A 16,802-nucleotide genomic window follows, 5' to 3' on the forward strand; every position below is an offset into this window, starting at 1 on the left:
TGAAGGTATTGGTTAGCAATTTTGACAAGTAAACATTAAAAAGGATGATATAGTTTTGGTGTTTTTATGTGGTTAGTTTGCAATGAAATAAAGTACTGAAAGTAAATAGAAATAAGTAAATGATCTCAATGAGAGAAAGCCCAATCCTATATGCAGAAAGAGGGCAAGCTCAGTGTGTGTGAACTAATATGTGACAAGTGGTCCTGAGGGCGGCAATGATTTACTAGCATTTAGACTTCTACACAACATGGTAAATATCTTTTAAAGTTTCATCCCCTTAGGGCCATAGCCTAAATTAGGTGCAGCCATAGATATGAGAAAATACACCCCTTATGATGGGTCCTAGAGCCATTTTCATGAGCAAGTATCTGAATCATTAACACATAAATGCCCCATCATAGCAATTAGTTCATGGTTCCCCGACATAAAACCCTCTAATTCAAATTATTGGAAAACAATTTCTATCATTCCGTCCCTTCCAACCCTCATCATTGCATTAAAGTGCATCCCTATGAGCCCATATATGTGAAATAATATCCAGTTGACGTTCGTATAAAACCATCACAGGACAAAATAAAAAATAAAAACTTGACGTAATACTCGTTGCACATCATATAGAATCGTTGCCTCAAGAACATGGGGAATGATACGTCTCCGACGTATCGATAATTTCTTATGTTCTATGCCACATTATTGATGTTATCTACATGTTTTATGCACACTTTATGTCATATTCGTGTATTTTCTGGAACTAACCTATTAACAAGATGCCGAAGTGCCGATTCTTTGTTTTCTGCTGTTTTTGGTTTCAGAAATCCTAGTAAAGAAATATTCTCGGAATTGGACGAAATAAAAGCCCAGGGGCCTATTTTCTCACGAAGCTTCCAGAAGTCAGAAGGAGAGACGAAGAGGGGCCACGGAGGGGCCACACCATAGGGCGGCGCGGCCCCCCCCCTTGGCCGCGCGGCCCTGTGGTGTGGGGCCCCCGTGCCGCCTCTTGACCTGCCCTTCCGCCTATAAAAAGTCTCCGTGACAAAACCCCCGATACCGAGAGCCACGATACGGAAAACCTTGCGAGACGCCGCCGCCGCCGATCCCATCTCGGGGGATCCAGGAGATCGCCTCCGGCACCCTGCCGGAGAGGGGAATCATCTCCCGGAGGACTCTACACCGCCATGGTCGCCTCCGGAGTGATGAGTGAGTAGTTCACCCCTGGACTATGGGTCCATAGCCGTAGCTAGATGGTTGTCTTCTCCTCATTGTGCTTCATTGTTGGATCTTGTGAGCTGCCTAACATGATCAAGATCATCTATCTGTAATTCTATATGTTGTGTTTGTCGGGATCCGATGGATAGAGAATACCATGTCATGTTAATTATCAAGTTATTATACATGTGTTGTTTATGATCTTGCATGCTCTCCGTTTCTAGTAGAGGCTCGGCCAAGTTTTTACTTTTAACTCCAAGAGGGAGTACTTATGCTCGATAGTGGGTTCATGCCTGCATTGACACCAGGACGAGTGACGAGAAAGTTCTAAGGTTGTGTTGTCTTGTTGCCACTAGGGATAAAACATTGGCGCTATGTCCGAGGATGTAGTTGTTGATTACATTACGCACCATACTTAATGCAATTGTCCGTTGCTTTGCAACTTAATACTGGAGGGGTTCGGATGATAACTCTGAAGGTGGACTTTTTAGGCATAGATGCGAGTTGGATGGCGGTCTATGTACTTTGTCGTAATGCCCAATTAAATCTCACTATACTTATCATGTCATGTATGTGCATTGTTATGCCCTCTCTATTTGTCAATTGCCCGACTGTAATTTGTTCACCCAACATGCTTTTATCTTATGGGAGAGACACCTCTAGTGAACTGTGGACCCCGGTCCATTCTTTAATACTTGAAATACAAATCTGCTGCAATACTTGTTTTTACTATTTTCTCTGCAAACAATCATCTTCCACACAATACGGTTAATCCTTTGTTACGAGCAAGCCGGTGAGATTGACAACCTCACTTTGTTTCGTTGGGGCAAAGTACTTTGGTTGTGTTGTGCAGGTTCCACGTTGGCGCCGGAATCCCTGGTGTTGCGCCGCACTACATCCCGCCACCATCAACCTTCAACGTGCTTCTTGGCTCCTCCTGGTTCGATAAACCTTGGTTTCTTTCTGAGGGAAAACTTGCTGCTGTGCGCATCATACCTTCCTCTTGGGGTTGCCCAACGAACGTGTGAAATACACACCATCAAGCTCTTTTTCTGGCGCCGTTGCCGGGGAGATCAAGACACGCTGCAAGGGGAGTCTCCACTTCTCAATCTCTTTACTTTGTTTTTGTCTTGCTTTATTTTATTTACTACTTTGTTTGCTGCACTTATATCAAAACACAAAAAAATTAGTTGCTAGCTTTACTTTATTTGTTATCTTGTTTGCTATATCAAAAATACAAAAAAATTAGTTTACTTGCATTTACTTTATCTAGTTTGCTTTATTTACTATTGCTAAAATGGCCAACCCTGAAAATACTAAGTTGTGTGACTTCACTAGCACAAATAATAATGATTTCTTATGCACACCTATTGCTCCACCTGCTACTACAGCAGAATTCTTTGAAATTAAACCTGCTTTACTTAATCTTGTTATGCGAGAGCAATTTTCACAGTGTTAGTTCGATGATGCTGCTGCCCATCTCAATAATTTTGTTGAACTATGTGAAATGCAAAAGTACAAAGATGTAGATGGTGACATTATAAAATTAAAATTGTTCCCTTTCTCATTAAGAGGAAGAGCTAAAGATTGGTTGCTATCTCTGCCTAAGAATAGTATTGATTCCTGGACTAAATGCAAGGATGCTTTTATTGGTAGATATTATCCCCCTGCTAAAATTATATCTTTGAGGAGTAGCATAATGAATTTTAAACAATTGGATAATGAACATGTTGCTCAAGCTTGGGAAAGAATGAAATCTCTAGTTAAAAATTGCCCAACCCATGGACTGACTACTTGGATGATCATCCAAACCTTCTATGCGGGACTAAATTTTTCTTCACGGAATTTATTGGATTCAGCTGCTGGAGGTACCTTTATGTCCATCACTCTTGGTGAAGCAACAAAGCTCCTTGATAATATGATGGTTAATTACTCTGAATGGCACACGGAAAGAACTCCACAAGGTAAGAAGGTAAATTCTGTTGAAGAATCCTCTTCCTTGAATGATAAAGTTGATGCTATTATGTCTATGCTTGCGAATAATAGGACTAATGTTGATCCTAATAATGTTCCATTAGCTTCATTGGTTGCCCAAGAAGAACATGTTGATGTAAACTTCATTAAAAATAGTAATTTCAACAACAATGCTTATCGGAACAATTCTAGTAATAACTATAGGCCATATCCTTATAATAATGGTAACGGTTATGCTAATTCTTATGGGAATTCTTACAAAAATAATAGGAATACACCCCCTGGACTTGAAGCCATGCTTAAAGAATTTATTAGTACACAAACTGCCTTTAACAAATCTGTTGAGGAAAAACTCAATAAAATTGATATTCTTGTTTCTAGAGTTGATAGTCTTGCCTCTGATGTTGATCTTTTGAAATCAAAAGTTATGCCTAATAGGGATATTGAAAATAAAATTGTTACTATAGCAAATGCCATCCAAGTTAGAATAAATGAGAATATAAGATTAATGGCTGAACTACGTGCTAGGTGGGATAGAGAAGAAAATGAAAAACTAGCTAAAAAGGAAAATGTAGCTAAAGTTTGGACTATTACCACCACTAGCAATGCTAATGATTCATATGTTGCTGCACCTCCTACTATCAATGGTAAAATAATTGGTGTTGGCAATGCTTCTACTCCTAGTGCAAAGCGCGCAAAATTACCTAAAACTGCTGAAACTGCTTGTGATAAAACTGCTGAAATTTTTTCCAACCTTGGGGATGATAATCCCATTGCTTTAGATTGTAATGATTTAGATTTTGATGATTGCCACATCTCTGAAGTTATAAAGTTCTTACAAAAACTTGCTAAAAGTCCTAATGCTAGTGCTATAAATTTGGCTTTCACAAAACATATTACAAATGCTCTCATAAAAGCTAGAGAAGAGAAACTAAAACTTGAAACTTCTATTCCTAGAAAGCTAGAGGATGGTTGGGAGCCCATCATTAAAATTAGAGTTAAAGATTTTGATTGTAATGCTTTATGTGATCTCGGTGCAAGTATTTCTGTTATGCCTAAAAAAGTCTATGATATGCTTGACTTGCCACCATTGAAAAATTGTTATCTGGATGTTAATCTCGCTGATAATGCTAAAAAGAAACCTTTGGGGAAAGTTGATAATGTTCATATTATGGTTAACAATAACCTTGTCCCCGTTGATTTTGTTGTCTTGGATATTGAATGCAATGCATCTTGCCCCATTATATTGGGAAAACCTTTTCTTCGAACCGTTGGTGCTACTATTGATATGAAGGAAGGTAATATTAAATATCAATTTCCTCTCAAGAAAGGTATGGAACACTTCCCTAGAAAGAGAATGAAGTTACCTTATGATTCTATCATTAGAACAAATTATGATGTTGATGCTTCGTCTCTTGATGTTACTTGAGTTACACTTTCCGCGCCTAGCTGAAAGGCGTTAAAAAAGCGCTTACGGGAGACAACCCATGTTTTTACTCCAGTATTTTTGTTTTATATTTGTGTCTTGGAAGTTGTTTACTACTGTAGCAACCTCTCCTTATCTTAGTTTTATGTTTTGTGGTGCCAAGTAAAGTCTTTGATAGAAAAGTAAGTACTAGATTTGGATTACTGCGCAGTTCCAGATTTCTTTGCTGTCACGAATCTGGGTCTATATCCCTGTAGATAGCTCAGAAAATTACGCCAATTTACGAGCATGATCCTCAGATATGTACGCCACTTTCATTCAATTTGAGCATTTTCGTTTGAGCAAGTCTGGTGGCCTAATAAAATCCATCTTTACGGACTGTTCTGTTTTGACAGATTCTGTCTTTTATTTCGCATTGCCTCTTTTGCTATGTTGGATGAATTTATTTGATCCATTAATGTCCAGTAGCTTTATGCAATGTCCGGAAGTGTTAAGAATGATTGTGTCACCTCTGAACATGTGAATTTTTATTATGCACTAACCCTCTAATGAGTTGTTTCCAGTTTGGTGTGGAGGAAGTTTTCAAGGATCAAGAGAGGAGTATGATGCAATATGATCAAGGAGAGTGAAAGCTCTAAGCTTGGGGATGCCCCGGTGGTTCACCCCTGCATATTATAAGAAGACTCAAGCGTCTAAGCTTGGGGATGCCCAAGGCATCCCCTTCTTCATCGACAAATTATCAGGTTCCTCCCCTGAAACTATATTTTTATTCGGCCACATCTTATGTACTTTGCTTGGAGCGTCAGTTTGTTTTTGTTTTTGTTTTGTTTGAATAAAATGGATCCTAGCATTCACTTTGTGGGAGAGAGACACGCTCCGCTATTGCATATGGACAAATATGTCCTTAGGTTCTACTCATAGTATTCATGGCGAAGTTCTTCTTCGTTAAATTGTTATATGGTTGGAATTGGAAAATGATACATGTAGTAAATTGCTATAATGTCTTGGATAATTTGATACTTGGCAATTGTTGTGCTCATGTTTAAGCTCTTGCATCATATACTTTGCACCCATTAATGAAGAAACACTTAGAGCTTGTTAATTTGGTTTGCATATTTGGTTTCTCTAGAGTCTAGATAACATCTAGTATTGAGTTTTGAACAACAAGGAAGACGGTATGGAGTCTTATAATGTTTACCATATGTCTTTTATGTGAGTTTTGCTGTACCGTTCATCCTTGTGTTTGTTTCAAATAACCTTGCTAGCCAAAACCTTGTATCGAGAGGGAATACTTCTCATGCATCCAAAATACTTGAGCCAACCACTATGCCATTTGTGTCCACCATACCTACCTACTACATGGTATTTATCCGCCATTCCAAAGTAAATTGTTTGAGTGCTACCTTTAAAATTCCATCATTCACCTTTGCAATATATAGCTCATGGGACAAATAGCTTAAAAACTATTGTAGTATTGAATATGTACTTATGCACTTTATCTCTTATTAAGTTGCTTGTTGAGCGATAACCATGTTTCAGGGACGCCATCAACTATTCTTTGTTGGATATCATGTGAGTTGCTATGCATGTCCGTATTGTCCGAAGTAAGAGAGATCTACCACCTTTATGGTTGGAGCATGCATGTTGTTAGAGAAGAACTTTGGGCCGCTAACTAAAGCCATGATTCATGGTGGAAGTTTCGGTTTGGACATATATCCTCAATCTCATATGAGAATAATAATTGTTGCCACATGCTTATGCATTAAAGAGGAGTCCATTATCTCGTTGTCCATGTTGTCCCGGTATGGATGTCTAAGTTGAGAATAATCAAAAGCGAGAAATCCAAAATGCGAGCTTTCTCCTTAGACCTTTGTACGAGCGGCATGGAGGTACCCCATTGTGACACTTGGTCAAAACATGTGCATTGCAAAGATCCGGTAGTCCAAGCTAATTAGGACAAGGTGCGGGCACTATTAGTATACTATGCATGAGACTTGCAACTTGTAAGATATAATGTACATAACTCATATGCTTTATTACTACCGTTGACAAAATTGTTTCATGTTTTCAAAATAAAAGCTCTAGCACAAATATAGCAATCGATGCTTTCCTCTTTGAAGGACCATTCTCTTTACTTTTATGTTGAGTCAGTTCACCTATCTCTCTCCACCTCAAGAAGCAAACACTTGTGTGAACTGTGCATTGATTCTTACATACTTGCATATTGTACTTGTTATATTACTCTATGTTGACTATTATCCATGAGATATACATGTTACAAGTTGAAAGCAACCGCTGAAACTTAATCTTCCTTTGTGTTGCTTCAATACCTTTACTTTGATTTATTGCTTTATGAGTTAACTCTTATGCAAGACTTATTGATGTTTGTCTTGAAGTACTATTCATGAAAAGTCTTTGCTATATGATTCACCTGTTTACTCATGTCATTACCATTGTTTTGATCGCTGCATCCACTACATATGTTTACAAATAGTATGATCAAGGTTATGATGGCATATCACTTCAGAAATTATCTTTGTTATCGTTTTACTCGCTCGGGACGAGCAGAACTAAGCTTGGGGATGCTGATACGTCTCCGACGTATCGATAATTTCTTATGTTCTATGCCACATTATTGATGTTATCTACATGTTTTATGCACACTTTATGTCATATTCGTGCATTTTCTGGAACTAACCTATTAACAAGATGCCGAAGTGCCGATTCTTGTTTTCTAGCTGTTTTTGGTTTCAGAAATCCTAGTAAAGAAATATTCTCGGAATTGGACGAAATAAAAGCCCAGGGGCCTATTTTCTCACGAAGCTTCCAGAAGTCCGAAGGAGAGACGAAGAGGGGCCACGGAGGGGCCACACCATAGGGCGGCGCGGCCCCCCCCTTGGCCGTGCGGCCCTGTGGTGTGGGGCCCCCGTGCCGCCTCTTGACCTGCCCTTCCGCCTATAAAAAGTCTCCGTGACGAACCCCCCAGTACCGAGAGCCACGATACGGAAAACCTTACTGAGACGCCGCCGCCGCCGATCCCATCTCGGGGGATCCAGGAGATCGCCTCCGGCACCCTGCCGGAGAGGGGAATCATCTCCCGGAGGACTCTACACCGCCATGGTCGCCTCCGGAGTGATGAGTGAGTAGTTCACCCCTGGACTATGGGTCCATAGCAGTAGCTAGATGGTTGTCTTCTCCTCATTGTGCTTCATTGTTGGATCTTGTGAGCTGCCTAACATGATCAAGATCATCTATCTGTAATTCTATATGTTGTGTTTGTCGGGATCCGATGGATAGAGAATACCATGTCATGTTAATTATCAAGTTATTATACATGTGTTGTTTATGATCTTGCATGCTCTCCGTTTCTAGTAGAGGTGTCACATCCCAAAATTTTCCAAATTTTGGAACGTGAAATAAAGTAAAATTTAAGCTTGGTTGGTTGTCTTGATTTAAAATTTACAATGAAATAAATTTTTTTGGTGTTACTTAAAATTATTTTTTCAAAAATGGAGTTTTCAAAAAAACATGCATTGCATTCATAAGCATCATGACAATTATGCATTTATCCAAAACGTTCAGTTTTGGATAAGGAATCCACTGATATGTTGTTATAAATATTATTTTTTGTGACAAAGTTTGGTTCATTTCTTTAAACAAAGTATGTCTCAATTTTTTTTTCCAAATAGAAAAAAATAGAAAAGAAGAGAGTAAAAAGAAATGAACCGGACCAACCTGGTCCGACTAAGACAATCTGGCCATCTGGGCCAAACGACCCAACCCAGCCCATCTGGACCGACACTAATCTGAATCGATCGTCTTCCTCCTCACCATCGTTCAGAAACTGAACGGACATTACAACCATGACTGCCACCTTGTCCTCATAATTCCATGCACTATAGACCTCAAAACGTATCACTTTAAACACGGAAGTTACTCCCTATTCAACTATAAATCAATTCCCGGTGTTAAATCCCCATGTTACTGCATCTTAAATCGCTCGTACGTTGGAGCTGTGAGTGCCCCATCGCCTGCTTCGGTGCTCCCTCCACTCTATATAATCAGCGCCCAAGCCTCCCTCGCTTCTCTTAGCATCTCCACCAACAGCGCCCCAGAGCTGACCTTCTTGTGCATGAAGTTCCTTGCTGAAGTTCACCTACCGACGCGTATTTCCGACGACTGCGAGTCCGTGACGAGGTGTATACGGGAATCAGGCCCAAACTCGTTTTTCTTTCAACTTACCTTGTCTATGATCACACCCCTACACCCTTGACCTCTTGCTTGGATCGATTACACAGCCTTCTGTCATCGTCTCCACGAGCGCCTTGAGGATTATCAAGAACCTGTTCTTTCACTGTGACGTGGCGACTCGTCTGGTACTCCGTTTCCCCTGGTGAAGTCTACACCGTCTACCACCTGTGCCATCATCGGTATGGTCTTCGTCTGATGTTGTTTCTTCTCTGTAGGTTTAGTATTTGAACAGGAGAACATACAGTCAAACCACGACAGAATTTAGTTCCTCACGTAACTGAACATGTACGTAAACACACCATGGTGGTTTGGATAGTTGCAGTTCAATTTGTCTCATCACGTCATTCAGTTGGGTTTCTTGGATAGTTGCAATTCCTGCTTGTTGTTCTCCTTGGACTTTTAGAATTAGAACTGAGCCAGACAGATTAAAAAAAAACTGTAGGAATTAGTCCCTGCTAGTTCACGTAACTGAACCAGTATAGAAACACACCACGTCTATTCTGAATAGTTGCAATTCTGCATTTTCGTCACTTTGACAGATTTTACCGCGAACTTCGAAAAATCATATCTTTAGTTCCGTTTATCGAAATTTAGCAAATAAGATATTCCTGAACTCAGAAAATTGTGAAGAATACAGTAGAGCCATAATATTGCATTTTTGCATCATTATTCTACACAGTTTTTACAGAAACTTAAATAGAGTATTTTGGCTTTATAAATACTTCTACAATTTTTTTGAGTAATTCCTTTTGCTATTAACAGAGAATTGAACCCTCTGTACAGTAGCATCGGAAAATAAAAACATGACCTATACAATTTCCTTGTAGTACTTGTTTAGTGTTGTAGATCTTTTCTAATGATAGAAAATGTTTTTAATTATTAATCCAACACTAAAATTTTACCATGACATCATGCATATAGTTAACAACCAACGGACATATTAAGTGTGTTGTGCATGTTTAATCCACATATTGCATCCATATTTTTATTTGTGGTTGTATATGTGATGCTATGTGTTTATGGAGTGAAAATATTTGTTTGTAGATTGTGGTTGTGCTGATTGCAACGAGTGTTTCTGCGAAGAGTGTACCAACTCGTCCTCTCACCAAGGCAAGTGACACACCAATTCATAAATGTCCCAATGTTTTACTATGCATGTAGTATTTATTTTATTTCAGTAGTATGCATGATGTAGGTTCTATGCTTTTCTTTGTCCTATTTAGGGTATCCCTGATTTTCCTGTTAGAAGAAACAACGTAAGTGTAGAATGCTTAGTCATGCTTAATAGATACGTGGGAGGGATCTCATGAATAAATGTGTGTGTGTGTTGGAAAATTTATGTTTTTGTGTGGTGAAAAACAACTAAGTTAATGAACCACCCGGGCGGATTGGTAAGATTCGGTCAGCGGAGTGCAGTACATAGGTGGGGATTGCCGCCCAGGAACAAAGAGATTGGAGACGTTCAATGTTGAGAAGCTTCTAGTGCAGCCACATGGCAATATGGGCTCTGCCTTGACCAATTAAGTTGCGAGAACTCAGCCAGGCGAACAGAGGGTGGTAGTGTTGTAGGATGGAGCGCGTCCGTGCTGGCCTGAGGGATTGCTTCTGAAAAGTCTTGTCTCGTCTTTCTCTCCTCCATGCCACACCTAAGTAGTATGGATGAAGGAATAGTCGAGTCTTGTGGGGAAAGTGCATAAACCTCTCGAGAGTGTAAAACTAAGTACTTAGCCGTGTCCCCGGTTACGGACAATTCTGAGCATCAAGACTTTGAAACTGATCGAGAATCTCCTCATCCCAATTTCCTAAGTTAAAACTTGGTGGGTGAACAAAGGGTTTGGTGTGACAAAAGATAATGAGATGATGAAAAAAAAACTATTTGCAAAAGATAGGGAAAAATTTGTTTTCTGCAAATGAGCATAAACTCCACCAGCCAAATATGCATGTAGGTAATAGGCGCCATTTGTGTCCACCAAGTGTCATCTTGCCAATACATTCAAAGTATTGACCAAATGTTTTTGGCTGTAACTTTACCTGTTGCAGATATTTTGATAGACGAGTAAGACACGATGATTAGGGTTACGAGTCTATCCTCAACATGCTCGCCTGTGGCACATGAAGACGAAGGACTCCATGCTGTCTAATTTTGTTCGTTGTAGAACTCTGATGATACGCTAGCATTGTGCTATGCAATTTGTAATTCTATATGTAATCACTGGATCATACGATGTAATAAAGACCTTTGTATCTTGGTATTACATCTTGTACTGTGTGTGCTAGCGATTGATCCAGGGACTAGCACAGATACGCACAGAGATCGGCACCTTAAAAGGTGAGGTCACTACAGATGGTATCAGAGCATTGTGTTGACCATAGGTTCGTGACCCTAGGTTTGGATTAGAAAATAGGAAGACCCTATGATGAAAAATCTATCTAATCCTACTTGTACTAAAAACAGGGTTGATTTGTGAACTTCTAGTATTCTCACCTACTCCATCTTTAAAAATGTTTTCCTCTTTTCTTTAGATGGACTACCTCCTGAAAACCATTAAGAAAAGACAAATGATGACCATGTCCCTGAAGCACAAAGAGTGATGATTCAAGTGATGTTCCTTGACTCAACAAGATGGGTTTCATAGAAGACCAATGAAGAACGACTTGAAGAAATACTTCAATGCAGACTACACAATATACGAAGATACACGGAAGGAGTAGAATAGAAACTTGAAACATCCAAAACAAAAATAGATCAGACCACCATTAGTTCTCTTTTATTGAACCAACGATAGCATAAGAAAGTAATGATCTTACCAAATTGTGGTATGACCATACTAGTTTGTTTGTGTTTGAACCATGTTGCTTGATGCTTGTTAGTTTCTGTTTGTAAGATGAATTGCCTTTGTCTGCCATGTTTGGGTAGGAACCTTCTTTAGAACCTTTCTATCTGTTCTCATCTATACCCAACCAGAGAATGTTTTCTCGGCAACTCTCCATGAAGACAACAGTGGTGAAACCAACCCTGATGTTTCCTATCAAGGTGAAGAAGGATATAGTGTGAGATACGCAAAACCGTAGTTAAGGATCAATAGAAAGGTTTTCAAAATAGTTCAATAATGGAGATTGAACATTGATTCAATTATTCCATGGAAGTTTTGTCAAATTTGTGAGGCTGACCAAGATTTAGAATACGAGATATACCAAACTGAAAACAAGGTAATGATTGGGTGCGACATGGATTGGCCCCCATGACGACTACTCATATTGTTTGCTCTTGTTACGAGGAATGGTAAATCTAGAGAGACATACCTACAAGTGAGACGTCGCTGATAAGCCTGAACCTTAGGGTGGAGAAATATTATACCCTTATAGTAGGCAAGTGTTGCCAAGCGTAGGACTACAACAAGATCGAAGATCCAACCACTAGTTTAGAGTGGTGGAAGGATGTCGAAGACACCAAGAAGAAAATGACGAATGATCTCATGAAGTTTTCATATTTTGGTCTCCTTATTGAACCAAAGAGTGACCCATCAGTATCAGAAGTAGTTCAACAACTAACCATTTGAATTAGAAGCCATACTATGAAGGAAACCTATTTGATTCATCTTGGAGATATATGTCGTTCACTATATGTGAATGAATATTCGCCTATTGGATATTAACTAAGAAGCCATAAGCTATAGATGTTTTAACAGATGACCAGAGGTCATGTCATATCCTCAGATGTGCCAAGTCATATCCAACAAGATCTTAGCCTAAACCCAAGACCCAAGACTATCTACAAAGATTCCTTTTAAGGGTGGTAGCCTACCCCAATATATTCCAAACCCATCTTTATTTCTAGCCTCTTCAAATCTCGGGGACGAGATTTCTTTTAAGGGTGGTAGTCTGTCACATCCCAAAATTTTCCAAATTTTGGAACGTGAAATAAAGTAAAATTTAAGCTTGGTTGGTTGTCTTGATTTAAAATTTACAATGAAATAAATTTTTTTGGTGTTACTTAAAATTATTTTTTCAAAAATGGAGTTTTCAAAAAACATGCATTGCATTCATAAGCATCATGACAATTATGCATTTATCCAAAACGTTCAGTTTTGGATAAGGAATCCACTGATATGTTGTTATAAATATTATTTTTTGTGACAAAGTTTGGTTCATTTCTTTAAACAAAGTATGTCTCAATTTTTTTTTCCAAATAGAAAAAAATAGAAAAGAAGAGAGTAAAAAGAAATGAACCGGACCAACCTGGTCCGACTAAGACAATCTGGCCATCTGGGCCAAACGACCCAACCCAGCCCATCTGGACCGACACTAATCTGAATCGATCGTCTTCCTCCTCACCATCGTTCAGAAACTGAACGGACATTACAACCATGACTGCCACCTTGTCCTCATAATTCCATGCACTATAGACCTCAAAACGTATCACTTTAAACACGGAAGTTACTCCCTATTCAACTATAAATCAATTCCCGGTGTTAAATCCCCATGTTACTGCATCTTAAATCGCTCGTACGTTGGAGCTGTGAGTGCCCCATCGCCTGCTTCGGTGCTCCCTCCACTCTATATAATCAGCGCCCAAGCCTCCCTCGCTTCTCTTAGCATCTCCACCAACAGCGCCCCAGAGCTGACCTTCTTGTGCATGAAGTTCCTTGCTGAAGTTCACCTACCGACGCGTATTTCCGACGACTGCGAGTCCGTGACGAGGTGTATACGGGAATCAGGCCCAAACTCGTTTTTCTTTCAACTTACCTTGTCTATGATCACACCCCTACACCCTTGACCTCTTGCTTGGATCGATTACACAGCCTTCTGTCATCGTCTCCACGAGCGCCTTGAGGATTATCAAGAACCTGTTCTTTCACTGTGACGTGGCGACTCGTCTGGTACTCCGTTTCCCCTGGTGAAGTCTACACCGTCTACCACCTGTGCCATCATCGGTATGGTCTTCGTCTGATGTTGTTTCTTCTCTGTAGGTTTAGTATTTGAACAGGAGAACATACAGTCAAACCACGACAGAATTTAGTTCCTCACGTAACTGAACATGTACGTAAACACACCATGGTGGTTTGGATAGTTGCAGTTCAATTTGTCTCATCACGTCATTCAGTTGGGTTTCTTGGATAGTTGCAATTCCTGCTTGTTGTTCTCCTTGGACTTTTAGAATTAGAACTGAGCCAGACAGATTAAAAAAAAACTGTAGGAATTAGTCCCTGCTAGTTCACGTAACTGAACCAGTATAGAAACACACCACGTCTATTCTGAATAGTTGCAATTCTGCATTTTCGTCACTTTGACAGATTTTACCGCGAACTTCGAAAAATCATATCTTTAGTTCCGTTTATCGAAATTTAGCAAATAAGATATTCCTGAACTCAGAAAATTGTGAAGAATACAGTAGAGCCATAATATTGCATTTTTGCATCATTATTCTACACAGTTTTTACAGAAACTTAAATAGAGTATTTTGGCTTTATAAATACTTCTACAATTTTTTTTGAGTAATTCCTTTTGCTATTAACAGAGAATTGAACCCTCTGTACAGTAGCATCGGAAAATAAAAACATGACCTATACAATTTCCTTGTAGTACTTGTTTAGTGTTGTAGATCTTTTCTAATGATAGAAAATGTTTTTAATTATTAATCCAACACTAAAATTTTACCATGACATCATGCATATAGTTAACAACCAACGGACATATTAAGTGTGTTGTGCATGTTTAATCCACATATTGCATCCATATTTTTATTTGTGGTTGTATATGTGATGCTATGTGTTTATGGAGTGAAAATATTTGTTTGTAGATTGTGGTTGTGCTGATTGCAACGAGTGTTTCTGCGAAGAGTGTACCAACTCGTCCTCTCACCAAGGCAAGTGACACACCAATTCATAAATGTCCCAATGTTTTACTATGCATGTAGTATTTATTTTATTTCAGTAGTATGCATGATGTAGGTTCTATGCTTTTCTTTGTCCTATTTAGGGTATCCCTGATTTTCCTGTTAGAAGAAACAACGTAAGTGTAGAATGCTTAGTCATGCTTAATAGATACGTGGGAGGGATCTCATGAATAAATGTGTGTGTGTGTTGGAAAATTTATGTTTTTGTGTGGTGAAAAACAACTAAGTTAATGAACCACCTGGGCGGATTGGTAAGATTCAGTCAGCGGAGTGCAGACATAGGTGGGGATTGCCGCCCAGGAACAAAGAGATTGGAGACGTTCAATGTTGAGAAGCTTCTAGTGCAGCCACATGGCAATATGGGCTCTGCCTTGACCAATTAAGTTGCGAGAACTCAGCCAGGCGAACAGAGGGTGGTAGTGTTGTAGGATGGAGCGCGTCCGTGCTGGCTCGAGGGATTGCTTCTGAAAAGTCGTGTCTCGTCTTTCTCTCCTCCATGCCACACCTAAGTAGTATGGATGAAGGAATAGTCGAGTCTTGTGGGGAAAGTGCATAAACCTCTCGAGAGTGTAAAACTAAGTACTTAGCCGTGTCCCCGGTTACGGACAATTCTGAGCATCAAGACTTTGAAACTGATCGAGAATCTCCTCATCCCAATTTCCTAAGTTAAAACTTGGTGGGTGAACAAAGGGTTTTGTGTGACAAAATATAATGAGATGATGAAAAAAAACTATTTGCAAAAGATAGGGAAAAATTTGCTTTCTGCAAATGAGCATAAACTCCACCAGCCAAATATGCATGTAGGTAATAGGCGCCATTTGTGTCCACCAAGTGTCATCTTGCCAATACATTCAAAGTATTGACCAAATGTTTTTGGCTGTAACTTTACCTGTTGCGGATATTTTGATAGACGAGTAAGACACGATGATTAGGGTTACGAGTCTATCCTCAACATGCTTGCTTCGTGGCACATGAAGACGAAGGACTCCATGTCTGTCTAATTTTGTTCGTTGTAGAACTCGATGATACGCTAGCATTGTGCTATGCAATTTGTAATTCTTTATGTAATCACTGGATCATACGATGTAATAAAGACCTTTGTATCTTGGTATTACATCTTGTACTGTGTGTGCTAGCGATTGATCCAGGGACTAGCACAGATACGCACAGAGATCGGCACCTTAAAAGGTGAGGTCACTACAAGAGGCTCTGGCCAAGTTTTTACTTTTAACTCCAAGAGGGAGTACTTATGCTCGATAGTGGGTTCATGCCTGCATTGACACCTGGGACAGTGACAGAAAGTTCTAAGGTTGTGTTGTGCTGTTGCCACTAGGGATAAAACATTGGCGCTATGTCCGAGGATGTAGTTGTTGATTACATTACGCACCATACTTAATGCAATTGTCCGTTGCTTTGCAACTTAATACTCGGAGGGGGTTCGGATGATAACTCTGAAGGTGGACTTTTTAGGCATAGATGCAGTTGGATGGCGGTCTATGTACTTTGTCGTAATGCCCAATTAAATCTCACTATACTTATCATGTCATGTATGTGCATTGTTATGCCCTCTCTATTTGTCAATTGCCCGACTGTAATTTGTTCACCCAACATGCTTTTATCTTATGGGAGAGACACCTCTAGTGAACTGTGGACCCCGGTCCATTCTTTAATACTCGAAATACAAATCTGTTGCAATACTTGTTTTTACTATTTTCTCTCGCAAACAATCATCTTCCACACAATACGGTTAATCCTTTGTTACAGCAAGCCGGTGAGATTGACAACCTCACTGTTTCGTTGGGGCAAAGTACTTTGGTTGTGTTGTGCGGGTTCCACGTTGGCGCCGGAATCCCTGGTGTTGCGCCGCACTACATCCCGCCGCCATCAACCTTCAACGTGCTTCTTGGCTCCTCCTGGTTCGATAAACCTTGGTTTCTTTCTGAGGGAAAACTTGCTGCTGTGCGCATCATACCTTCCTCTTGGGGTTGCCCAACGAACGTGTGAAATACACGCCATCAGGGAACTACTCACAAGTGCTAAACATGGTGT

The sequence above is a fragment of the Lolium rigidum genome, chromosome 6 (genome assembly GCF_022539505.1).
Source record: "Lolium rigidum isolate FL_2022 chromosome 6, APGP_CSIRO_Lrig_0.1, whole genome shotgun sequence".
In the NCBI taxonomy this organism is placed as follows: Eukaryota; Viridiplantae; Streptophyta; class Magnoliopsida; order Poales; family Poaceae; genus Lolium; species Lolium rigidum.